Raw genomic sequence first — 27,921 nt, 5'->3', positions numbered from 1 at the left:
ATGCAACTATCAGAGCAACTGTCCCTCAAGGACAGAACTTTCTTTGATGCTATTTTATATAAAAGACTTCTAAACATTGCAAAATTCCCTTCTGCTCCTGACTAATCCATGAATTGCCTTGCATTATTAAAATTACACACCTCTGCCCGAGTCTCACCACCTGGTTTCATCAAGACTGAATGACACAGATTGCCTGACTCTGTGATTGCTTCAGCCCTCAGGACTCAAACTGCAGAACCTTAGACTGACTATTATTTCCAGATGACCATTCTACAAAGAAGAAAAAAGAAGCACTGAGGAAAGGCTGAATAGGTAGCACAAGGCCAGATTGTCAAGAGTTCTGGATGTCAAACTGGGGAATCTGGACTTGGTGCTGTAGAAAAAAGGGAGCTAGAGACTTCTGAGCAGAGGAAAGACATAAGCTGGTTTTCTAAAATTAGTCTGACAATTACATTTAGGCTGTACTGAAGGGAAAGCATAGCATCAGGGAGATGAGTTAGCAGGCTGTTGCAAAACACTAAAGGTGAAGTAATGAGGGCCTGGACTAGAATGACGGCAGTCAGAATGAGAAAAAAAAGAGAGATAAATATGAGAACCACTAAGAAGGAAGAGTTGCTAGCCCTTATTGGCAAAATGGATCTAAAGCAGTTCTTAAGCTGAGGTCTACAGATAGATTTTGAAGAATTCATGAAACTGGTTGGGGAAAATACCTCTTTATTTTCATTAACTTCTAAATGAAATTTAGCATTTCCTTCAATTATTGAAAAACTTTATTAGGGTTGCCACAGAGATCCATGACACACAAAAGAAGGCTAAGAAGCCCTGATGCAGAAGATCAGTAGAAAGGAACAGTCAAAGATGACTATGGTTCTGAACCTACTCTCTGTAAGAATGATGGTACACACTGGTAGAAATAGTGAATTTGGGAGAGGTCACCTCTGAGAGTGGCCAGAATGCGCTAAAATGTTGAATTTAAGATGATGGAAGAGGTCATATAAGCAAGTGGAGATATGAGATTGGAATTTAAGTGCAATATCAGGGCTGAAGATAGTTACCTATGTTTGAGAATCATTAGCATAGAGGTGATAGTTATGTGGTAAAATCAGCTGAGCTCACTACAGAAGGGGAATACAGAGAAAATCATAGGTTCTGAATTTTGGGGAAAACCCACAGCAAGGCGACAGAAGGAAAAAGGAAGTCAACAAAAGTGAGAGAAAAAGAGGTTTCAGGGGAAAGAGAAGTAGAAAATGTCAGTATCACAAAAAGCAAGGGAGGTGAATTTGAAAAAGTCAAAAGCTGCTAAGAAGTCAAGGAAAAAGGAGAACTTAGAAAAGGTCACTATGTTTGGCAAAAAGGGCTCCCCTGATCCTCCCCTTAACTTGGGATCTGTGAACTTGTTTTAAAAATATGCTGATGATGCTGAAAATTACCTTTACATGTAACTGGAAAAAAGCAAATTACTATTCAGTGGGGGAAAAAAACAAAAAACAAAAAATGTTGATGACTGTATTTCTTTTCTTTTTTTTCAGGTTTTGCCTCTTTCAGACTTTGAGTATTTGTATTTTTTTAATATTTTATTTCCCCCAATTACATGGAAAAACAATTTTTAATATTTTTTAAAGATTTCATTCCAAATTCTATACCTCCCTCCCTCCCCTTACCATTCCTTGAGACAGTAAGCAATCTGATATGTTATACATGGGCAATCATGTAAAACATATTTCCATATTAGCCATTTTATGGAAGAAAACTAAAAACTAAAAAAAAAAGTGAAAAATAGTATGCTTTGGGCTGTATTCAGATACCATCAGTTCTCTCTCTGGAGGTGGATAGCATTTTTACCATAGACGCTTTGGGACTGTCTTGGATCACCGTGTTGCTGAGAATAGCTAAGTTATTCGTAGTTGTCCATCATGCAATATTGTTGTTACTGTGTACAATGTTCTCCTGGTTCTGCTCACTTCATTCTGCATCTGATTATATAAACCTTTCCAGGTTTTTCTGAAATCATCCTGCTTGTCATTTCTTATAGCACAATAATATTCCATTACAACTTGTTCAGCCATTCCCCAATTGATGGGCATTCCTTCAATTTACAATTCTTTGCCACCTCAAAAAGAGCTGCTATTTTGTACAAATAGGTCCTTTTCATTTTTTTAATCTCTTTGGGATACAGATCAAGTAGTGGTATTTCTGGGTATGAACAGTTTTATAGCCCTTTGGGGACAGTTTCAAATTGACCTCCAGAATGGTTAGATCAGTTCACAACTCCACCAACACTGCATTAGTGTTCCAATTTTCCCATATCCCCTCCAACATTTATCATTTTTCTTTTCTGTCACATTAGCCAATCTGATAGGTATGAGGTAGTACCATAGAGCTGTTTTAATTTGCATTTCTCTAATCAATAGTGATTAGGACTTTTTTCATATGATTATAGACAGCTTTGATTTCTTTGAAAACTGCCTGGGCATATCCTTTGACCATTTATCAATTGGGAAATGACTTCTATTCTTATTTGAGTCAATTCTCTATATATTTTAAAAATGAGGACTTTATCAGAGACACTTGCTGTAAAAAAATTTTCCCCAGTTTCCTGTTTCCCTTTCTAATTTTGGTTGCATTGGTTTTGTTTTTGCAAAACCCTTTTAATTCAATCAAAATTATGCCTTCATATTTCACAATCTCTATGTCTTGTTTGGCTCTAAATTCTTCCCTTATCAATATATCTGACAGGTATTTGATTCCATGTTTCCCCTAATTTGCTTATTTCCCTTGTTACGTATAAATCATGTACCCATTTTGACTTCGTCTTGGTATACAATGTAAGAGGTTGGTGTATATCTAGCTTTTGCCATACTATTTTCAAGTTTTCTGAGCAGTTTTTGTCAAATAATGAGTTTTTGTCCCCAAAGCTTGGATCTTTATTAAATACTAAATTACTATGGTTATTTACTACAATGTATTGTGTACCTAATCTATTCCAATGAGTATTTTCACTATTCTGATTATTTTATTTCAATATAATTATTTTCTGTTGTAATCATACATATTTTATGTCATGCATTTTAAAATATTTGAGAAGTGGTCGACAGGTTTCCTCAAATTGACTATGGTGGGGACATAAAAAAGGTTTAGAATCTCTGCATTAATGAGATCTTCAAGGGCAGTTTCAAGAGAAGAGTCCAAGACTAGTAACAGGGGATTAAAGAGAGAAACTGAGAAAACAGGTAGAGAATAAATAAATGTTCATGAAGTCTATCTAGCAGTGAAAGCAGAAAGAAACAGGAGAACTATATCAAAAGAAGGTTTCCCAACATGAGGGAGACTTAAATATACTTGAAAGCACAAGGGAAGAAGACAATATCGAATATGCTAGTAAAGTACTATGGGATAAGTGTAGAAACAAGTAATTGGTAAGGTATGACATCTACAGCATAAATGGAGGGGTTAACGTTCTAGGGGAGAAAGGGCAAATTATTTTTAAGATGAGAAAGAAAAACAAAGTTGTAGAGACAGAAACATGTTGATGAGATGAGGTAAGCTCACACCAGATGAACTCTTATTAGTAAAGTCTGAAAATAAGTGGTAAAGTATAGCTAAACATCACCTCTTACCTTGGTGGCAGTTACCCTGTTTTTCTGGGATGATGCATATTTAATGATACCCTACAATTAAAATGTAATGAACAAGTTTTTGAAACGATTCTAATGGAAACCACAATGGCATCCCAAAAGTGGAATGAAAGAGTCAATTCTCCACAGGGAAATAGGTAGAGGAAGAACTAAAAGAGAAAAAAGTAATCAATTCATGAGGTGTCAAGCAGAAAACAAAAGAAACTGCCAGGCTTAGCAGACTAGAAGAGGAATTGGAAAGGGAGAGTCATCTCCATTAGCTGATAACAAAAAAGAGACAACATTTTGGTGGAGTACCTGATGGATCAAAGCAGTGTATCAATTGAGGGGATGTTTTAGTAAATGAGCCTACATGTTAAATGACAGGTGTGGGGAAAAAAAGCCTGACATCATTTAAGAAGAACTAACTTTTAAAACTAATAGTAAACATGATTAATGTGGGCCATTTGGTAAAACAAACAAACAAACAGACCCAAAACTTGAATTCCATTCCAAAAAGATAACACGGGTTAATGCAAAATGACTTAGACAGGAAGTCAAATGATCTGTTATAGTCCTGGCTCTACCACTAACTTAAAGTGACCCTGGAGATTAATAAAATGACACTATCACATGCTTTTTAAGGTTTGCAAAGCATATATCTCATTTGATCTTCACAACAGCGTACTGAAATATATCCTCACTTTGAAGATGAAGAAACTGAGGCCAAGAGATGTTAAATGATTTGCTCAAGGTCACACTGCTAGATAAGTTACTCAGTCTTTCTTGGCTTCGATTTTTTTTTCACTTGTTGAGGAGATGACCAGATACAAATAGATGACTTCTCAGGTCCCATCCAGCTCAAGGATTTTAAAATTCTATGACTAGGATCTATATTCCAGGGAGATATAGAAGCTTAAAAAAAAACAGACCCAAGAAGAAATCAAATAGAGTTCAAGCAGGACAAGACCCACGGATGAACTGTTGTCTCTTCAAGCAGGGTGCAGGCAAGGACTAAGCTGGATCTATGGAAAGCTGAGAAACCAGGTAAGAAAGAGTCATATTTCATATAGTCAAAGAGGTAAGACTCAGAGTTGTCCAAAGAGAACCAAATTTTTAAATTAATATATTTATTAAGAGCAGGAAAAGACCAACAGAACAGGCTACAACCATCTTCTTCCCCATGGCTTACAAACATGTCCACATCTCCATCTTTAAAAAAAAAAAAAAAGAATCTCACTTGATCCATGCATCCCAGCTAGCTATCATTCTCCATCTCTTCTCTGGCTAAACTTCTTGAGAACCTGTGTATTCCATTGATGCCTCCACTCCCTTCACTTTCACTCTTTTTTAAACTATCTTTGGTCTAGCTTCTAACTTCATCATTTATCTGAAATCGTTCTCTTCAAAGTTACCAAAGATCACTTAATCATCAAAAATCTAACAGCCTTTTCTCAATCCTCAACTTTCTTGACCTCTCTGTTGTCTCTGACACTTTAATCTTCTCTTGGATACTCTCCTCTCCCTAGACTTCTCTCCTGCTTCTCCTTCAGCCTGCCAGACTGTTCCTTCTCAGTCACTTTTGATGGATGTTCATCCAGGTCAAACCTGATTACTGTGGGTATCCTCCTGAGCCTTCTTTTCTACCTCTACACTCTATCAGATGGTCTCATCAGCTCCCACGGTTTCAACTACCATCAATATGCAGATGATTCTCAGATTTATTCATCCCTAGCCTCTCTTCTGACCTCCAGTCTCACATCGCCAACCATCTAGTCAACATCTTGAACTGGATGTTCCACAGATGTATTAAACTCAGCATGTACAACATTGAACTCATTATCATCCCCCTAAATCCTCCTTTCTTTCCAGCTTTCCTATTATTGTGGAAGGTCCCACCATCCTTCTAGTCACCCAGGCTTACAATCTTGTCATCATCCTTGACTCCACTCTCTCTCCACTCCCCTTCCCCATATAATCAGTTGCCAAGTCTTGTCATTTCTACTTTTATCGTTTGTCTGGAATACATTCCCTTGTCCCTTCTGATACTGCTGCCACCCAGTCTAGGCCCTTACCTCATGCCTGCAAGAGGTTACTGCTTGGTCTCCTTCGCTCAAGTCTCTTCCCACCCTAGCCCATCCTCCACTCAGCTATCAAACTGAAAATTCTTCAGGGGCAAATTTGACTATATCAATCCCACCTCCTCACTTCCTCCCACCCCCCACCATTCAATCAACTCTAGTGGCTCCCTACTGCCTCTAGGATCAAAATATAAAATCTAATGCTTAGCTTTTAAAGCCTTCTATAAACTGGCCCCTTGCTACCCTTTCAATCTTCATATTTCTTACACTCCTTACTCTGCAATCCAGTGACATACGCTTCCTTAATGTTTTTTACGCTAGACCAGAGGTTCCCAAACTTATCTGGCCTACTGCGCCCTTTAAAAAAAATTACTCAGTAACCACCCCCCCCCCCAATCTACTTTCTTTCACCGTTTAGTGGTTTTTTTGAAATTTGCATCATTTCAAGAAAATGTAAATTTTTAAAATGACACATCTCAAATTTAATAATTTATTGCAAATTTGTGGGATTTTTTCTACACTGAAATTCTGATGATGCAATATTGTGTCATGTAACCCTATAGTATCATACTGTATACAGTACCTATGGTAACCATATAATAACAAGTCATTACATGCACATATTCCTGCCTGTGAATGCTGGACTTCCTGACAAGGCGAGACACCCTAACCTGCAACACTTCCTTGTTAAGACCTGTTGGTGGACTTGACCATTGATCAGTTACAACTCACATTTTGTGTTTATCTGGAAAATAATGTACTCACCATGACTTTAACTCTGTTACACAACAGATAAAACATGTATGGATGGTTTTTCACAGTTTTCTTCTCATTTTTCCTTATGATTCCACCACCCCCTTATTTTTATTCCACACCCTCCCAATTCCAGCCAAGGCTATTACCACCCCCCAGGACCCTCCAGGGGCAGTATCACCCACCTTGGGAACCTTGGCACTAGACACTCCATCTGCTGACTCCAGGCATTTTCTCTTGCTGTCACCCATACCTAGAACTCTCTCCCTCCTCACCTCTATCTCCTGGATTTCTTCAAATCTCAGTTAAAATGTTATCTTCCCAATAAGCCTTTCCCAATCCCCTTAATGTTAATGTCTCCCCAGTTGATTATCTCCAATTCATTCTCCCTTTATTTTGTTTATACATAGTGGTTTGCATGTTGTCTCCCCCATTGGACTGTAATCTTGAAAAGAAAAACTGCCTTTTACTTGTCTTTGTATTCCAAAGAATACACTTAGTATAATGCCTGACACATAGAGTAAGTGCTTAATAAATGCTAGGTGACAGATTGTCTTTACTTCTCTGTGTATATGCCTTTCACCCCAAGAAGGAAAGAAGGCTTCTTGAGGGCTATTCTCACTTTTATCTTTGTATCCTCATCGCCTGGTACACAGTAAGTACTTAATAAATGTTTGCTGACATGAATACCTCTTCCTTTAAAGCCCAGCTCAGGTGCCCCCTTTTCCAATAAACCTTCCCTGATCCACTTGGCTAAAATCAATCTCCTCCTCCTCAAATTTCCCCAGAGTATACCTGTGTAAATGTCATGTTACCATCTCCACTTAGATCCAAGAGCAGTAGCTACATTTCTAAATTTTGTTATCCTAGTGCCTAGCATGGCATTCCAATATTTCCAATACAATGAAGTATTTATTAAACACATACTATATGCAGAGCACCATGCCACATGCCAGGGCTACAAAGATAAAACAAAAAACAATCCCTACCCTCAGGGAGCTTATATTCAAGAACCCCTAAATTCTGTCCATAGACTCCCCTGGCCCGGGGGGAAACAATAGACAGCAATTTAATAACTCATATTAGGAGAATATAACATATAAAAAGATATGTATATGAGGTAAGACAGAACACTTACAACTTAGGGGATCAGGAAATTATTTCCATAGAAGGTGGCAACAGAGATGAGTCCTATAAGACAGAGGTGAAAAGGAAGGACATCCAGGTTTGAGAGATAGCCTTGGCAAAAACATCAAGCTGGGAAATGGACTGACAAGTTTGGGGAATAGCAGGTAGGTCATTTTGGCCAGAATGTAGAATGTGTATAAGGAACTAAGGTCAAATAAGTCTGGAAAGGTAGGCTGGAACCAGATTATGAAGAACTTCTATTGTATCCTAGAGCAACAGGGGAATCCCTAACAGCAATAGCATTAGAGGAATGATAAATTCAGATATGATTGAGGAGGAGGATTGTGGCAGCATCTGGAAGACAGATTAAAGAATGACCAGAAGCCAGGAGTCCCATTAAGGTTTGTTGCAATAGTCTAGGTGGGAGAAGATATGGGTATGCATCCACACACTAAGTGTGCAATATTATTGAAAATATTAATTAAAATTTAAATATTTCATGTTTTACACGATTTCACATGTATAACAGATATATTAATTGCCTTCTCAAGTAGCAGAAAAGGGGCTAGAAGGAGGGAGAGAATTTGAAACTCAAAATTTTTAAAGATGAATGTTAAAGATGAACATTTAAAGACAAATGTTAAAAATATTTTTAAAACATAATTTTGTGAAGTAAATACAAACGTTTTTGAAAAGTTAAATATTTCAGTTAAAAAGATGTGTTTGCACAATGTGGAGACAGATGGCAAAGGATTTGTTTGTTAGTGAAAGCCACACTCTGGGACCACTGCAAAATAAGAAAAAAAGATATCCCCTGGTAGAAGTGTCAGATGGCAGCTGCTTTGTAGAAACAGATATTCCCTGCTAAAAGAAGCTAGTGATAACAACAAGCCAGACCTGGCTCCAAGAAAGGACTCTCAAAGTGAAGACCTGAGGTAAGTGACAAAACCATAGCACACAGCAAGCTGGTAAATCACCAAAAGGGGAAAGACTGCTGAGAAGGATCCAGGGCTCAGTTTCTCCCTCCCTCATTCACTTTTGTCTCAATCTCACATAAAACTGTTGAGAATTCAGTTCCTTGAGAATTCAGTTCTCAAACCCACAGAGATAATATTTACCTTGCTACCCCACTTCCCCAGCATCCCACAAGCCCCACTGCTAAAGGTCAAACCAGTGACTGTTCTTTAGAACAGTTGTTCTTTCACTCACCTTCTCTCCCATCTACCACCAAAAAGGAAAGAAAAAAAAAGAAAAAGCAATGTTTTTGCTATACTTTCCCAACACCAACATCCTGACTAAAAACCAGCAGACAGGAGAAAGCCTCAAATCTTGTTGGTTTTTCTCCCCCCACCTCCCTTTCACCACACGCTCAGCATTTCCCTTCCCTCTTGCTGAGGCCCCAGTGGAGATGACCACATTTATTAATTACTCAGCAAGAGGAACTCCCCTTTGGCCACTGGACTCTCAAATGTTTGAGACTTAGATGCAATAAAAAGGATTTATGGGTTTCATTTTCTTATTTTTACACAATCGCTAATGCTACTGAGATGCCCAAGAGGCACTGACTTGCAACCAGACACAGAAGGAGGGGAAGGATTGCCTAACGTTACACTTCTCTTGGTTAAAGATATTTTGGGTCAGGCCAAGGCTCATGATGAGACAGGAAAGAGAGAAAGGGACAGGAATGCATCATGCAGGAAAATAAAGGCAAAAATATGTCTCCCTTTAACTGGGATGAAACCAGACCCTGAGAGAGATCTGAAGGGTGGATGTCTCAAGTGATAAAGCTGGGATCTGGAGTAGGTCAGAGAAGCAGCAGCCAAGAGAACAACATGGGGCATTTTAATAGTTTTTTGTAAATCCACACATTCTCACCTCCCCTAAAGTCTTACTCCAATGCCTTATAATGTAAAAATGACTTGGTTTTCAAAGGCCATGTCAGTCAAGCTCCAACTCCCAGAGGTCCTACCAAGTTGGAGGCTTCAAGAAAGCATCCACTGTGGGTCTGTCCACTGGCCCTGTCAATAGCAGCTATCTGCTGTCCAAAGACCAGCCTCAATAAGTTCAAAGAGGCACATCATCAGATGACTGGCTGCCAGGGGGTGATTTTTTTGGCCCCAGCAATTCATGCAGAACATCAGGGAGGGGTTATGATCTGTTTCAAGGGATGTAATCCTCAAACTGTTGAAATTACAGATCCCAAAAGTATTTAAGTACATTTTTAAAAATTTATTTTATTTTTAATTTATGGAATAAAACAAGCAGCTTCATAGCATAGTATAACAAAAAGGTGATGGCACATGAAACTGCAAATCTATTATGTACAAACTGCTTCCTTTTAAATATATAATAAAGCTATAATGTATATTTCTTTTTTTCTTTCCCGCCACTCCACTCCCCGCCCACACTCCCCCCCAGCCTATGAAAGAAAATACACCTGTCAATACAGTGGAAAGAGTTTCTGAAATTACCTTAGGCAGCTCATTTAAACTTCTCTGGGCCTCAGTTGTACAACCTGTAAAACGAGGAAGTTAAATGAGATGGCCTATGAGGTTTCTTCTAGCTCTCAATGTATCATCATCTTACAGTACTGATTTGGTGATAAATCAAGTTGCACGTCTTATAACAAAGGCCCCAAAGCATCAGTGACCAAGAAAACACAGAATTCATGATTTTAAAATGCAAGGGGGAACAATTTCCCAAACCTGACCTAGAGCAAACAAATACCATGTATGAGTTCTTCTGGAAGGAGCTGAAGTCTAAAAGAAAGCCATGGTTCCTGAATAATATCTGGACCTCTTGCTGACTATTAAGGAAGAGAAGCTGCCCAGATGAGAATGTCAAGTTGGAAGCAAGTAAGGGAATTGTCATAGGGTTAAAGACCTCAGTCAAGGAATAGGCAGCTATAATCCTGATTAGTCACATGATAAAGGCTGGACTGAGGAAAGCTCCACAGGGAACTACCTCCACATAGGGAAAGCTCCACAAGCATGCCATAGGGAACTACCAGATGATGAAATTCCTTTTACCAATACAAGGTATTGTACAAGGTAGCTTCTCTGCAGTCTTAAGAGATAGCTGGGACACCGAGGCAGTCCTTGCCCCAGGTAACAAAGACAATATCTGGAACAAGCAGGTCTTCCCAAGTCTACTGCCAGCTTCTTATCCACCATGCCATCTCCAATTAGAGAGCACCCTGGACTGGAAGTTAAGACATCTTTAAGTCCTGACTATGCCACTGGTGAGCTGGTACACCCCGGAATGAGTCACTTACTTGTCCTTACCTCAGCTTCCCCATTTGTAAAATGAAGATGGGCTAGACACTCCCCAATACTTCCAGCTCCAATATATTTTTCTATCAGAACGATCTTTAGCAAAACCCTTACTTATAATGAATCTTGTTGTTAGGTGTGGTAGCTATTTTTTTTTCCTTACAGAGAAAGTAAATTCAAACCCAGGTCCTAATTATCCTATTGTATTTTTACATGAAAACAACTTTATTTTAAGACTCCTTCTAAAGAAGTTTGAGCTCTCACCTCCACGTACTACCTGTTAGCTTGGACAAGTCACTTAACCTCCCAGGGCCTCCATTTTTACCTCTGAAAGATGGCTGCTAAGGTACCTTTTAACTCTAGATCTATAAATTCTATGAGATCCTATGGAATAGGAAAGGATCCAACTCTAGTCCTGACTCTGCTGACAGCTAGCTGTGACTTTGGCCATGTCAGTTAATATTGCTGGGTCTTCATTTCTTTACCTATAAAATGAAGGGATTTGACTCTGAAATCTCTTTCAGGCCAACCATTCTTTGACTCTAAATAGAGTTGTTACAGTGCCTTCCAGCTGCCTCCTATTACTGTAATGTCTTGCTGCTGTCATCTCTCCCCCTAATTATCCTTTTAAAGAAGCATCTGCTGCCTTTCTTTTTACTCAGTTTTGTTGACTACTTACAACCCATCTTAAATTAGTTTAATAAGGTAGTTATTAGTCTATAAAAATTAATACAACCTAGGTGCCAAAAGCAGCAACAGGCAAAACCACAGAAGAGGTGATAAGTAGTGAGTGACGTTAAAATATTCTAGTAAGTGGTCTGTGAGCTTGCTAATCTTGATCTGGCTTCTCTGTATCTAGTGATACCCAGACTAGTGCTGATTATTTATGGATGAGACCTGAAAAAATAAGTAAGCATACACTAGAAAGGGAGGAATCAGGCTGGTTCAAAACCCTGGCCTAGTAGCCTCCTGCCACCCCTACAAAGTTGTCCATTGCGACCTGTGCAGAGCCTCTACCTCTGTGGCCTCTGAGCTCCAGCTGCAATCCTCCATGTCTAGAATGCCCTCCCTCCTCACTTCTGCCTCCTAGCTTCAACATTCAGCTCATACTCCACCTTTTGCAGGCTATTCCTTATCTCTCATGCTTAGTGCTCTCCCTCCAAGATTTACCTTCCATGCTCTAAATCACTATTGGTTAGAGAGATGCAAATCAAAACAACTCTGAGGTACCACATCACACCTATAAGATTGGCAAACATGACAGAACAAGAAAATGATAAATGCTGGAGAGGATGTGGGAGAGTTGGAACACTAATTCATTGTTGGTGGAGCTGTGAGCGCATCCAACCATTCTGGAGAGCAATTTGGAACTATGCCCAAAGGGCTACAAAAATGTGCATACCCTTTGACCCAGCAATATCGCTACTAGGACTATATCCCCAAGAGATCATAAAAATGGGAAAGGGTCCCACATGTACAAAAATATTTATAGCAGCACTCTATGTAGTTGCCAAAAACTGGAAGTCAAGGGGATGTCCATCAATTGGGGAATGGCTGAATAAATTATGGTATATGAATGTAATGGAGTACTATTGTGCCATAAGAAATGATGAACAAGAAGACTTCAGAGAGGCCTGGAAGGACTTATATGACCTGATGCTGAGTGAAAGGAGCAGAACCAGGAGAACTTTATGCACAGCAACAACCACAGTGTGTGAGAGTTTTTTCTGGTAGACTTAGATTTTTGTAATAACACAAGAACTTCTGAAAAAAAAAAAAAAATCCCAATGGAGGACCTCAAGGCAAAATGCCTTCCACACTCAGAGAGAGAAATATGGAAGTCACTCACATAATGTAGCAGATCATGTTTGTGTATGTGTATCTGTTTGTGTATCATGTTCTGATTTGTTATACGGATTCTTTCATTTATCTTAGTCTGACTACATAGCATGACTATAGTGAAAATATACTCAATAGGAAAGTATATGTAGAATCTATACAGAATTGTATGCAGTCGTGGGGAGGGAGGGAGGTAGTGGGGGGTGGGTGGGGAGGGATAAAATCGCAATTGTATGGCAGTGATTGTTAAACATTAAAAAAATAAAAAAATTAAAAAAAAAAAAAGATTTACCTTCCATTTGCATTACATGCATCTTCTATGTATGTATATTAGATGGACATTTGCACACTGCCCTTCCCATCAGAATGTGAACCCTTGAGAGCAGGGATTGTTTTTGCCTTTCTTTGTATCCCTAGAGCTCCGCACAGAGTAATTGCTAAATAAATGTTTGTTGAATCATTGACCCCACCTAGCCTGGGTTTCTTCAAGGGCTTCAACTACAGACAGCTCCCTGGTGTAGCTGGATCCTTCAATATTGGAAAAAGCTGACGGCATGGTGGCTGCTGGGTCTTCATTTTTTCATGTATAAAATGAAGGGATTTGGGGGGATGGGATCAAGATGGCAAACTGAAATCAGGGACTTTCCTTCACTCTCCCCCCAAACCCTTCCAAATACATGTAAAAAATGACTAAACAAATTCTAAAGCTGCAGAACCCATAAAATGATGGAGTGAAACAAATATCCAGCCCTAGTCGGGAGGCAACTATCCCACTGGGTTGGGAGCGGAGTACACTCCAGCATGGGCCTTGCTGGCGCAAACAAAGTCAGAGCAGGCCTCAGGTGACTGAACTGCTGGCAGCTGTGGCGGTTCTGGAATTCTCAACCCACAAATGCCTAAGACAGCACAGAAGGTCAGTTGGAGAACTCTATGGGACCTAGTATGGCTGGGATCCAGTCCCAGCCCCTGGGTGGAGGAGGAAGGGGTACCAGAGGCGGCTGCTGGAACAGCTGCTTCCGGAGCTTAGGGTCCATAAACTGTGGGGGATTGAGTGGCTGACACAAAATCCCTGAAGCCTGGGACAATACATCTACCCTTACCCTCCTATCCCCACTGGAAGCACAGTCCTACCTGGACAAAGAGTTAGAAAGTCAAGTATCTGACTGGGATAATAAGCAAACAGTGTAAAAACACTCAGACTACAGAATCTTACTTTGGTGACAAGATCAAAATATACAACCAGAAGAAAACAAAGTCAAAGTACCTACATCAAAAGCCTTCAAGAAAAATATGAATTGATAGTAAGTCATGGAAAGGTTCAAAAAGGATTTTGAAAATGAAGTAAGAGAAGTAGAGGAAAAAATGGGAAGAGAAATGAGAGTGATGCAAGAAAATCATGAAAAACAAGTCAACAGCTTGTTAAAAGAGACACAAAAAAATACTGAAGAAAATAATACCTTAAAAAATAGACTAACACAAATGGCAAAAGAGGTTCAAAAGGCTAATGAGTTGAAGAATGCCTTAAAAAGCAGGACTGCCCAAATGGAAAAGGAGGTCCAAAAGCTCACTGAAAAAAATAATTCCTTCAAAATTAGAATGGAGCAAATGGAGGCCAATGACTTTATGAGAAATCAAGAAATTATAAAACAGAACCAGAAGAATGAAAAAAAATAGAAGACAATGTGCAATATCTCACTGGAAAAACCACTGACCTGGAAAAAAGATCCAGGAGAGAGAATTTAAAAATTACTGGACTACCTGGAAGCCATAATCAAAAAAGAGCCTAGACATCATCTTTTTTTTTTTTTTAATTTAACTTTTAACATTCATTTTCACAAAATTTTGGGTTACAAATTTTCTCCCCTTTCATCCCCTCCCCCCCCAAACACCAAGCATTCTAATTGCCCCTATGACCAATCTGCTCTCTCTTCTATCATCCCTCTCTGTCCTTGCCTAGACATCATCTTTCAGGAGATTATCAAGGAAAACTGCCCTGATATTTTAGAACAAGAGGGTAAAATGGAAATTGAAAGAATCCACCAATCACCTCTTAAAAGAGATCCCAAAAGGAACACTCCTAGAAATATTGTAGCCAAATTCCAGAGTTCTCAGGTCAAGGAGAAAATACTGTAAGCAATCAGAAAGAAACACTTCAAGTATTGTGGAAATACAATCAGGATAACACAAGACCAACAGCTTCTACATTAAGGAATTGAAGGGCTTGGAAATTGATATTCTGGAGGTCAGAGGAGCTAGGATTAAAAACAACAATCACCTACCCAGCAAAACTCGGTATAATACAGCAGGGGATAAAATGGAATTTCAATGTTATAGAAGAATTTCAAGCATTCTTGCTGAAAAGACCAGAGTTGAATAGAAAATCTGACTTTCAGATACAAGAATCAAGAGAAGAATGAAAAAGTAAACAGGAAAGAGAAATCGTTAAGGTGCTTATTAAACTTGAACTATTTATTTACAATTCTACATGGAAAGATGATATTTGTAACTCATGAGACGTGGCCTAGTATTAGGGTAGTTGGTGGAAATAGATAGATGAATGGATGGATGGATAGCTAGCTAGCTAGCTAGATAGACAGACAGACAGACAGATACAAAGATGGCATAGAATGAGTTGAATATGAAGGGATAATAACTAAAAAATAAAATTAATGAGTGAGAGAGGAATATATTGGGAGGAGAAAGAGAAAAATAGAATGGGGTAAACTGCCTCACATAAAAGAGTCAAGAAAAAGGTTTCACAGTGGAGGGGAAGAAGGGGGAGGTGAGAGGGAATGAGTGAGCCTTAGTCTCATCAGATTTGACTTGACACACTCAATGGGGTATCTTACCCTACAAGAAAGTAAGGGGTAAGGAGATAAGGGGGTGAGGGGATGATAAAAGGGAGGGCAGATTGGGGAAGGGGGTAGTTAGAAGCAAATACTATTGTAAAGAGAAAGGGTCAAAGTTGAAACAGATTAAGTGGAGAAAGCCAGGATGGAGGGAAATATAATTATTCTTTGACAACATGACTATTATGGAAGTGTTTTGTATAACTACACATGTATATTGAATTGCTTGCCTTCTCAATGAGGGTGTGTAGGGAGGGAAGAAGGAAGAGAATTTGAAATTCAAAGTTTCAAAAACAAATGAAAAAAATTGTTTTCACATTCAACTGGGAAATAAGATATATAGGCAATGGGGTATAGAAATCTATCTTGCCCTACATGAAAGTAAGGGGGAAGTGGATAAAAGAGGAGGGTGTAATAAAAGGGAGGGCAGATTGGGGTAAGGGATAATTAGAATGCATGCCATCTTGGGGTGTGGGAATGGGGAGACATAGGGAGAAAATCTGGAACTCAAAACCTTGTGGAAATGAATGTTGAAAACTAAAAATAAATAAATATATAATTAAAATAAAATAAAGTGAAGGGATTTGACTCTGAGATCTCTACCTCCACCAAGATATCTAAAGGGTTTGCTGTGACAGTTGCTGGAGTAATCAAAAATGATTTTTGATTTTGGGGAGTCAAGTCTTTCTATACTGGGTTTTCCAACTCCTCTTGTTTCTTTCCTTCTCAATAATACACAAGCACTAAGACCCTGGACAGATCAAACATACTACACAGGTTTGGTATAAGACAAGATAACCCACCAGTCCTCCCCTTCCCCACTTTTCATGACATAAAACAGAGATACTGGGACAGAAAAGGCAAACCTGTAGGAACTGGGTGGAGGAAAAGCAGTAGTTTGTAATCATACAATCAAGATGCTTATCTCAGCTAACAAACCCTCTCCCTATGAATCAGAGAGAGGCAGGTACAACTGACTCTGGTTATGCAGTCCAACTGCCTGCTTCTTCTGTGGTGGGACAGGTTATAATTGCACAAAAATACTGTTGTGCTCCACAGCTGGAAAACTTGTAAGATCATGCGAAAAGAGGCTCTCCTTCACCTGCAGTGTTGGGATATTGCATGCACTACTCAATTGTATAGATTGGTATCTCTCCCTTATTTACCTATTCAGGACTGGTTCCAAGGAGCAAAGGAGTCACCTCTCTGGGGTTCTGTTGATCTGTGCCTATCTGTGAACACTAGGAAGAAATTAGCAGACAGGCCTGGACCAGCAGAATGATAAGCAACATTTCTGACTGATGGAACTTGACTCCAAGAGGCCAAGGTGGTTCCCATTTGAGGATAAAAGTATGAGGCACTACCTCTCTCTAGCCCTGATAATACCTAACATACTCTTCTACCAGAAGGGCCCAGGACTTGTCTTGCTGGCATCCACTCTTGGTTTCTCAATGTAATGGCCTCTCCTCTTCAGCCTGGCTCAACTTATGAGAGAGAACACAGCTTTTCCTTATTGTACTTCTAAAAAAAACCCAAACACCACACAACCCTTCACTTATGTGTTTTTTAGGGCTTTTATTGCTCAGAACTAAAATTAAAACTTAGTTTACTCACTATTCTCATCACTCTCTAGATTCTACCTCCTCCTCCTTCCCACCCTGGAAAAACTTCATTCCTTGAAAAACGTCTCCCCATTCTCCTGAGTAGTGAATGTCTACCCAGACCAGTAATTTGGGAGGGTCCCCAGACATGTTTCACTTCCCTCATGGCTCAACCCACTCTCCAGACTTTTCCTCCAATACACCATCTTGCACATAGTAATTGCTTAATAAATGTTTGATCTATTTACCTAAAACTAAACATAGAGGATTAAACTAACAAAGAGGAAAATATAAAAGTTTACAGAGGTGCAAAATATGCAGAGAAGAAGGCTTTAAATGAAATCTTCTTAGTTCTGTCTCTCCCAGGTTGGCCCTCCTCCCACTCCCTACTCCATCTCCAACCCCGCTTACCTGACTAAGGTCTTCTTCCAGCTCTTTCTTTTTCTTTCCAGCCTAAGTCTGTCTGAACTGGATGTTGTCTAGCTTTATGCTTCAAGCCAAAAAATCTGCTTTGGCCAAGCTGTTAGGTGTCTTCGCCTTTCTAAAATCTGTCTTATTTAACTCACAGGTCTTGGTAGAAAAGCTCTAGCCTACAGCTGACACCTCTCTCACTTTCCTAACCCCTTCTCTTACAACCCAGGCAGGGTGAATCTCCCTTACCCAGACTCTCTGAGGATTTCCTAAGGTAAAGGCTAGTCTTGTCTTTTGGGATGTTGTCTCCTCTACCTGCTGCCCTACACTGTCAATTAAGTCCCCCTCCTTTTTGAAAGCCTTGCAGACATACCACTACGGTGCTAGCCCTCTCCTGTAAGCTAGGCATACTGACTTTCCCCATACTGACTTTCTTTTTCCAGTTCTCTGTGACCCTTTGCCCATGCAAGGTTTTTCCTGACTTCAGGCTCATTGGCAAAGCTGACATAAACTCCTTATGGCAAATGAACACTAGACATCTGTGCCCAGTTGAATCCACCAAACTAGTCTTAGAGCATTCAGCCATACCTGAAGACTCCTCTCTCCACTGAGAGTGATTTACTAGATGCCAAGTTCACAGATGCAGAAATTCCTTAAAGCTACAATTCCTGATATGAATATTGGTAGGACCTGGCACCACAAAATCTTATGCTGATAAATTTAAAATTTATCCATATAAATAGAGTTAAGAAAACAGAATTAATGTACCGTTCCTCTTTTCTAGTGTAATAGTCCTTCTGGCAACAAGAGAATGGATTAGCAAAATTTTTTTTTAATGTTTTCAGTTGTTTTTTCTATGAGTTGATGTACCTGAAAAAAATCATCACATGACATAGTGTAACCTTCTGATGATGAACCTTTCTTTTAAAAAAAAGTTTTATTTCTTGGAAATGGACCTATTTTCCTGTGCTTTCCAAAGGCCTCTAAATGCAAAGCCCAAATCTCATTTAATTACTTAAAGAGAATAAGTGTTTGGGATGGGAGGAAGAGGGTAGGGAGAAGAGAAATTGTCTTAATGTAATCAAGTTATACTTTCAAAAGATTCTACTTTGTAGCCATTCATATGTAAAAAAGAAAACCAAAAATATTAATGATATTAAAGTATATGAATGTACACTGTTTTTAAGCAGAAAAAAAAAGAATTTATTGAAGTAAAAGTAAATAAAAAACAATCAGTTAACATTTGGATTCAATTTGGATTTGGATAAAATAAAACCCTTTAAAAATAATAACTCCTCTCTAATCAAATCTAAGACAGTAGAATATACTCATTACATCCTAGTCTCCTTACTTATATTCTCCCCTAACTGTCCAAGTCCCACTTCTACCTGCCCTATTACCACAGAGGCCAACACAACCTCCCATGTCCCTCAGGCTCCCAACCTGGGAGTTGGCCTGGACTCCTCACTACCTCTAATCCCCCATATGTAAGCTGTTGCCAAGGCCTCTCAATCTCACCTTTGCAACACCTCACAAATACATGCTCTTCTCTCCACTTACACTGCCACCACTCTGGTGCAGGCCCTATCACCTGATATGTGGATTACTACATGGTCTGATGGTGGGTCTGCCAGTCTCAAGTGTTTCCCCACTCTAATCCATCCTCCATTCAGCCCCCAAAGGAACTTTCTTAAAGTGTTGGTCCAACCATGTCATTCCCCTAGTAAGAAAACTGCAGTGGCTCCAAATCATCACCAGAAGCAAATGCAAACTGTGCTGTTTGCCATTCAAAGCCTTTCATAACCCACCCCCTCCTATTTTTCTAGTCTTCTTACTGCCTACCATGTACTCTTCAATTCAGTGAGTCTGGATTCCTTGCTGTCCCCCAAATAAGGCCCTCTATCTCTCAACTCTGAGCATTTCACTGGCTGTCCCTCTTCCATTCCACTGCCACCTATTGGCTTCCAGGCCATTCCTCAACCCCTCTTTAATTCTAGTGCCCTCCCTCTCTTAATTTTTTCCTATTTATCCTGTATATAGTTTGCATATATGTTTGCTCAATGTTTCCCCAACTAGATTGTGAGATCTCTGAAGGCAGAGACTGCCTTTTGCTTCTGTGCTGAACACTTAGCACAGTGCCTTGTACATGGTAGGTTCACTGACTGATTGTATTCCCATCTAATCCCCTCTTAAAATACTACATGAAGCCTTTCCTAAAACTCTCTCCTTCAAAGCAGCAGCTGTCCTCCCCCTCAAATTACTTTGGATACATTTTGTATTTTCTTATCTGTGTACATATTCCACTCAAAGATTATAAGCTCCTTGAAGTAAGGGGCAATTTCATTTCTGTCTTTGTATCCCCTGCACCTAATATAGTACCTGCTACACAATAGATGCTTAAAAATGCTTGTTTAAACTCTGAGGTATCACCTCACATCTATCAGATTGGCTAATATGACAAAAAAGGGAAAATGATAAATGTTGGAGAAGATGTGGAAAAACCGGAATGCACTGTTGGTGGAGTTGTGAACTGATCCAATCATTCTGGAGAGCAATTTGGAACTATGCCCAACGGGATATAAAACTGTGCATACCCTTTGAGTTAGCAATACCACTACTAGGTTTGTATCCCAAAGAAATCATAAAAATAGGAAAAGGACACATATATACAAAAATATTTATAGCAGCTCTTTTTGTGGTAGCAAAGAACTGTAAATTGATTGGGATGTTCAGCAACTGGGGAATGGCTGAATAAGTTGTGGTATGTGAATGTAATGGAATATTACTGTGCTATAAGAAATGATGAGCAGGCAGAACTGATGATGAGTGAAGGGAGAAGAACCAGAACATTGTACACAGTAATAGCAACACTGTACGATGACCAACTTTGATAGACTTAGCTCTCCTCCCCAATACAATTCCAAAAGATTCATGATGGAAAATGCTATCCACATCCAGAATAAGAATATAGAGACTGAATGCATATCAAAGCATACAATTTTCTCTTTGTTTTATTCTTTCTCCTGGTTTTTCCCTTTTGTTCTGATTCTTCTTTCACAACATGATTAATGTGGAAATATGTTTAATATGATTGTACATGTATAGTTTATAACAGATTCTTGCTATTTTGGGGAGAGGACAGGAAAGAAGGGAGGAAAAAATTTTGGAACTCAAAATCTTCTAAAAGTAAGTGTTGAAAATTATCTTTACAAGTAATTGAAAAAAATAAAATACAACTAAGTGGAGTAAAAGCTTGTTTAATGAAAGCCTTTGCTTCTCAAGCCTCCTACATCACCTCATCTCTCCCTCCTGACAGAGAACCTCACGATAGAATGTTCTGAACTCACTCTCTTCCCTTAGTCTACACTTCAAAATTTCTCCATCAACCCCAATTCTCTCCTCCTTTGGTCTAATTTCTGTCAAAGAGATGGCCCTTCTCTTTACCCAAGCTAATCCTCCTACTTATGCCTTTGGGACCATTCTCTCCTGAAGATAAGCCCTTTAATCATTTCTTCTCTTTCTGTTAGGAAGCAGGTACAGTGTAAAGAATCCTGACTCAGGAGTTAGGGGACCTAGGTTCAAACACTACCTGTGACAACTAGTTACATAACCTTGTAGAAGTTACTTAATCTTTCTGGGCCTCAGTCTCCTTATCGTAAAATGAGGGAGGTTAAACTATTTGCCTCTGAGATTCTTTCCAACTCTAGATCTATGAGTCTAAGATCAAATCTTCAACTGTTCCCTTCTCTGATGACTGCAAATTTGGATTGGTGTTCAGACCTCTCCATCCTTTAAAAACCCTCACTGTGCCCATAACCAAAGACTCACTTCTGCCCTCTCCCTACCTCCTTTTCTTCCCTTATTTTTCTCTCCTCCCACCTTTCCCCTCTTTTTTTCTCTTACCTTTCCACATACTCACATTTCTATTCTTTCCATTTTCATTGCAGTCTTTTTTCATAGGTCATAATCATGAAGTGACACATTTTGTAAATTACATACTGTAGTCACTGAATAAAGTATGTTCCCATTTTGGAATTTTAAAAGTTGGTGGGTTTATATTTTTCTCTACAGAAAAACTGAAATATTTATTTGAAAATGCATTGTACTAATCTTATTCTGTTGTCCTTGAAAGAAAAGAAAAAAAGATTCCCCACTCTGGTCATCACTGGGGAAACAGAAAGGGAAGGGATGAGGAAAGGTGGTATAGGAGGGTGACAAGGCATCATAGGGCTTATTTGTTTCTAGAGAAGAGACTAGCACAAAGGTTTGATGGAGAAATTAACACTAAATCAGATTACAAATAAATCATTTAGTTCTACAGGGTTTGGCTGAGATGAAAAGTTCTCATTGCCCCTGGGAAGAGGCAGCCTCATGAAAGCACAATCCGCTCTCCAATGGCCCCTGAAAAAGGTCCCCACCAGCAACCACTGCCAAGATCGTGAAAGCCTTTAAATGCTAAATTGAGAGACTTATACAGAGCACCTGAAACTTCTTGAGCAGGGGAATGACATGGACATACCTGCAATATGAAAGACAGACAGATCTGAGGGCAGGGAGACTTAGCAGGAGGCTTCTGTAGTAGTCTAGGTCAGTGGTGTCAAACTCAAACAGAAATGGGAGCCATTTCACTGTACACAAGGATCCCTGTGGGCCACACAGGGACTTAGTTTTAAATTATAATATTGTATATGTTGTACTTTATTTTCATTTGTTTTGTTAAATGTTTCCCAATTACATTTTCGCATTTTAATCCAATTGGGGCCACAGCAGGCTGGTGGAGTGTCTGACATTTCTGGTTTTGGTGAAAGGTGATAAAGGCCTGAACTAGGATGGTGGCCACGTGAGAGCCTATTTCTAATCAAGACTCCTCTAAATACTGAACAAATCATTTCCATATTTACATCCCAGAGACCTAGCACAGAACCTTCAGGCCTCGTGTGCCTTGACCTTGTTCAAAGATGGAAGAGCTGATTTGAATGTCAGTGTTGGACTAGCATCATGTGGGTCTTTGGGTGGCAAGTGTGGTTCCCAAGCCCAGAACGGAAGTAAAGAGATGTTAAGAAGGCAGAAATTGCAACCCTTGGCTAGTGACTGGTTATGTGGAGTGAGAGTGAAGAGATAAGAATGACACAAAGGCTGCAAATCTAGGGGACTGGAATAACTGCAGCAACAATAAAAGCAGAAAGAGAGGTGGGCTAAAGGAGAAAGGCTGATGATCAGTATAATCTGGCTGTGTGCTGGTTCCCATACACAAAATTCCAAGCTGTCTCTGATGTCTGCAACACTCCCCGTTCTCATCCTGCCTCTCAGAGCCCTGAGTTCTTTCAAAATGAAAGAAGGAAGGAAACTAATATTTATTAAGCATTTATTATGTGCCAGGAATGCTGCACGCTGTACTTTGCAAACATCTCATTTGATCCTCACAATCATCTTGGGATACAGATGTTATTATTATCTCCATTTTACATTTGATAGGCAGAGAGAGGTTAAAAGACTTACCAGAGTCACACAATTAGTCAGAGACTGAGGTCAAATTTGAACTTAGGTCTTCCTGATTCTAAGCCCAGTGCTCTAGCCACTGTATTACCTATTGCTGTTCAGTCATGTTCAGCCCTTTCTGACCCCACAGACCATATCATCCGTTGGGTTTTTTAACTGGAATGGTTTGCCATTTCCTTTTCCAGTGGATTCGAGCAAACAGGTTAAATGACTTGCCCAGGGTAACACAGTTTATGAGTGTCTGAGGCTGATTTGAACTCAGGTATTTATGACTCCAGGCCCAGGCTTCTATCCACTGAGCCATCTAGCTGCTTCTAAGTGCACCACCTAGCCATCCTTAAAGGGCCTTTAAAAGGATTTTGTGGATTTCACAAATTGTTAGTGTCCTACCCTGCAAAATCACTTTGGATTCACTTTATATATATTCTATGTATAAAAGTGAGTGTTGCCACCCAACTGCCAGAAAAATCTAAGTTCCTTGAGGGCAGGGATTGATTATCCAGACCACTTTTATATTTGTAATCATAGCCAAGAGCCTGGCTGTTTAATGTTTAAAAAATGTTTTTTGATTGATTGTTCTATAATTTTTTTTTTAACCCAAATCCTCTGTCTGCTCGCGCTCACTCAGTCTGCTCTGGCTTTGGATTACCTTGTCCCTTGCTCATCAAATCTCACTATTTTGTATTCTATGCCAGAGCAGATTCTGAGAATACATCTACAAGAAAAAGGTAGAGTGTGGGGGTAGAGGCAGAGAGACATAAAGAGAGAAGAAGTTGGCAGGCCAAACAAAAATGCAAGAGAGGAAAAACTGAACATTTTTCTTACCATACTGCCTTCCCCTTTAGGAGTCACACATATTCAAAAATAATCCACATTTATTCATAGGCAGTCATTGTTGCTTTTCCTAAGCTATGAAGTGTTAGTCACTTCAAAACATTCTGACTGTTACAACCATGTCTGCAATAAGGAACCTTTTTACAGAAGATGCCAGGGCCTCCCTGACTTCTAGAAGTAAACAAACAGAAAAGTCAAGATATTTGGGGGAGTTACAAATGAGGTGGAGTACTGAGCGCTCATTTTCTGTAGAGGCGGCTTTTTTCCCCTCCCCTCACTGAGGCCTTGCAGAGCTGCTCATCCCATCTGCTCAAGAAGTTGCTGCCCATTTCTAATCAAGACTCTTCCAGGGCTTCCAAATTCTAAAACGCTCTCAACAAACTATTTAGATGTTTACATCACAGAGACTTGGCACAGAGCCCTCAGGTCTCATGTGCCTCTGCTTTGTGCAACCTGAAGACTCGTGGCACTTCTAATGTCAGTACTGAATTAGTGTTATGAGGGTCTTTGGGTAACAGATGTGCTTCCTGAGCCCAGATGACTCTGAGCACCACTGACTTATGTTGTGTCAACTGAAACTTAGAGCTTGTTTTATTTTAACCATTTAGCAAACACCTAAGGGCTTGTCTCAACAGCTTTTAGGTTCTCTAGGAAACAAAATAGATAACCTGCTTTTAGCCAGTTTGCTCATTTTGTTCATATGCAACGTGGCCTACTCTTAGGCAAAACTCAGGCAAAAAATCTACCCCATGGTACTTCACACCCCTCTGTTCACAATCATGCTTGGACAGTTTCTTTATGTTGTCCCTGAATAACTGGGATTCTCTGCGCAATTCCTTTCCCAGGCCCATGTTACAAGCTTCCCTGACCTTCACACATCAAAATTTTCTAACAGTAAATCCATCAATTCAGAGCTCTGCTCTCTACTACATAACGCTAATTAGTAAACCTGGGATTAAAATATTTTAATGTGCAATTCTAGAATTGTTTATATCAAAACACTTTGATAGTAGTCATTCATGTAATTCATATTTGGGAACACTTTGTGAAGACCAGAAACATTTAGCAGCCAGCTTTCTTCAAAGTCATGCTCCATTTCAGAGGAATTTATATGGCAACCACATTCTTTATGATTTCTTAAGAGAGAAAAAGTTAAGGAAAAACTATTACATAATGAGAGAAATTATTATTTCTTGCTTATATTAATAACCAATTATTGAATTAGGACTGAGGTTTTTTCCCTTCCTATTTTCTCATTTGCTACTAGGTCAAATCTGCCTTGGAAGAATAGGGCTGATAATGAGATTGGATTTAACATTCTCCTCAATCTTATTCAGACCCCATCCAACTGGGGAAGCCCACTGTGTTCTACTCAGACTTGGAGAGGGTGAAAGGCTGGGCTGAGAGTGGGGGGTATAGATCCTCTGCGTAGATTGCCCCAAGCTGGGTGTGATCTGGGTAGTGATAAGTAAGAGTGACATAATCAACATCACATCCCCTATTAGAAAGTGCCCCTCATTAGAACAGGTCTACCTCTCATAATATTCTTCTCATACTCTTCTCATAAATTATTAACCAATTAGAGTTGATTGCCATCTATAGGGAACACCCATTCTTCCAAGGGCATATAAGCATCAATGGGACACCATTATGGGCCTATGGTTTACGAGAAATGGTCAAATGACCATCCTTTTATTAATTATTCACCAGTCATAATTAGTAAAATGATTAATTACCCAGAAATGAGATCTCTCAAACTTTTTATACATCACACATGGTAAATGTAATTTTTAAATTTTATTAGTATAAATGAAGATATAAGAAAAGCCTATTAGAGCAGTTCAAATTTGGAACAGACTACCTCAAGAGGCTAAGTTTCCTCTCATGGGGCAAAAAAAAAAGGTTGAATGAATATTTGTAGGGGATATTACAGAGAAGATTCTTCTTCAGGTACTGATGGACAAGATGATCTCTGACATCTCTTCCAACTCTGAGAATCTGGGATTCTATGAAACACATTACAGTAAAACTTTAGTGGTCTAGAATTCTTTAGGAATGAATTTCTCAGATAGCTGAGGGTTAACACCAAGTGTCTGGTCTTTGTTATTTTAAAAATTGTAGTGAAAGTCTTTTTCCAAATGCATTATGTGTTTTCCTGCCTTCTCAAGTAAGCTATTCTGAACATAACTGATCATTTAAAAATTCCTAATCCTTTGAGTGACCAAAAATAGAAGTTGCTTCATAAATATGAGAAAGGGAATTCCTTATCACCGAAAGTGCTGCTCACAAAGAGACTGGATGATCATTAGTCATGGATATTACAAGTAGATTTCTGCATGGATTCAGGTATGGATTAAACTAGATGATTTCTAGCTAAACTTCCAACCATAAGATTCTATAATCTTTGGGCTATAAGACTCAGAGGAACCTGTAATTGGGACTTCCAGGTAACATTTCCTGAATTTGTAGTGAAATGGAAAGAACAGGATTTAGAGCCTGAAGACTTGAGTTCAAATCTTGACTCTGCCACTTATTACCTGCTGATCTCTGGTAAATCACTTAATCTTTGGGGGCTTCAATTTCCTGAGCTGAAAAATTAGAAAGCCAGGCCAGATGATCTTCAAAATCCTTTTCAGCTCTAAATCTATAATCCCTCCCTAAACACACATGTTCATAGGCTCCTAATTGTATTTAGATGTTTATCCTGGCTCTCTCTCAAACAAGATCCTATTGATTAGCACTATTCCCTCCCCACAATCATATCCTTGCCTCTAACAAAAGAACTCAGGATTTACCGATGGAAGGGGACCTGAGACATAATTTAGTGGAACGCTCTTATCTTACAAATCAAGAAACCAAAGCCCAGTGAAGGGCAGTAACTTAAGTGACAAGTCAAAATATCACACAGGCAGTAAGTAGCATTGTATCATAGGATAATAGATTTAGAGTTAAAAGGGACCTTAAAGGTCTTCTAGTCCAACTCCTCCTCTCAATTTGACATGTGAAGAACCTGAGCTGCAAAGAAGTTAAAGGTTAGGTGGCTTGCTCAAGGTCATGTAAGTAGGAAGCATCCACAGTAAATACGAACCCAGGACTTCTGACTCCAAATCTGATGCCCTTTCCATCACACTAATTACTGCTGACTCTATTCTGTTTTCAACTCACTACCATCCTTTAACTTCAGTATGAATATAATTCCCTGCACAAATCCCTTATATTTACTCTTACTTTAACCTTCTTCCTTGTCCTCCCACTTTCTGTTGAATCCAAATTCCACTAAAGACAAACGTTTATTATTAAGCATATTTATCAACTTTTCCTGAAGTCGATTTGTTTTCATAGAAACCTGACTCTCCCCAGAGGATGCCCTATCCTTCCTGTTCTATAGATGCCTTGAGTGTCCTATTGTCACTTCTGAACTGATTGTGTGTGTTCATCCTTCATTGCCAAAGAAGACCATGTCATCAGAGAAATGATGACATGACTTGTACTTGACTTTGTTTTGAGTAAGGCAGGGCTTGTAGTACAGGTCACCAGCCTCACTTCTCCTCTAGAGCCAGCTGAATCCAGTGACCAGATATTCATCAGGATGACTGGAGATAACTCAAGACGAAGCAACTGGTGTTAAGTGACTTGTCCAAGGTATCACAGCTAGTGAGTATCAAGTGTCGATTAAACAAACAGCAAACATTATTAAGGGTCTACAATGTACAAATCAATGTGATGAGACACCAGGTGTAGAAAAACTAAAAATGTCATGGTCCCTTCCCTCAAAGAACTTGCTGTCTACTAGAGAGATGAAACCCAGAGGTAATAAAATAATGACAGAATATGATTAAGTAGAAAGGGAAGTGGCTACATGCACAGTATTTATCACATTCACTCTTTCCATAAGAGACCCCAAAGAAGTCAGAAGACCCCCAAAGTTCCAATATTTACCAACTATGAGACCACTTACTATCTATAAAGCTGTGATTTTCCTATAGGTCTGATCATCCCATCAGCCTCCCTCCCCCAACAACCCTAGGGGCTCCCTATTG

General features: G+C 39.3%; 1 protein-coding gene across 4 annotated transcripts in view; it reads right to left on the bottom strand.

Annotated features, from left to right (window-relative positions):
* INO80C (INO80 complex subunit C) overlaps nucleotides 1–27,921 on the bottom strand; it is a 63,279-nt gene that overhangs the window by 22,667 nt on the left and 12,691 nt on the right. The window contains exons 1-2 of one of the 4 annotated variants that reach the window (XM_072605289.1): nucleotides 11,334–11,417; nucleotides 10,048–10,091 (exon numbers count right to left, since the gene is read on the bottom strand). The exons of the other annotated variants lie outside the window; for them this stretch is intronic. The gene's annotated coding sequence lies outside the window, so the exon portion shown is untranslated. Of the gene's footprint in view, nucleotides 1–10,047; nucleotides 10,092–11,333; nucleotides 11,418–27,921 lie in introns of those variants that run through there. 4 annotated transcript variants of the gene reach the window in all.

The sequence above is a fragment of the Notamacropus eugenii genome, chromosome 4 (assembly GCF_028372415.1).
Source record: "Notamacropus eugenii isolate mMacEug1 chromosome 4, mMacEug1.pri_v2, whole genome shotgun sequence".
Taxonomy (NCBI): domain Eukaryota; kingdom Metazoa; phylum Chordata; class Mammalia; order Diprotodontia; family Macropodidae; genus Notamacropus; species Notamacropus eugenii.
This window is presented reverse-complemented; position numbering and strand designations above follow the sequence as displayed.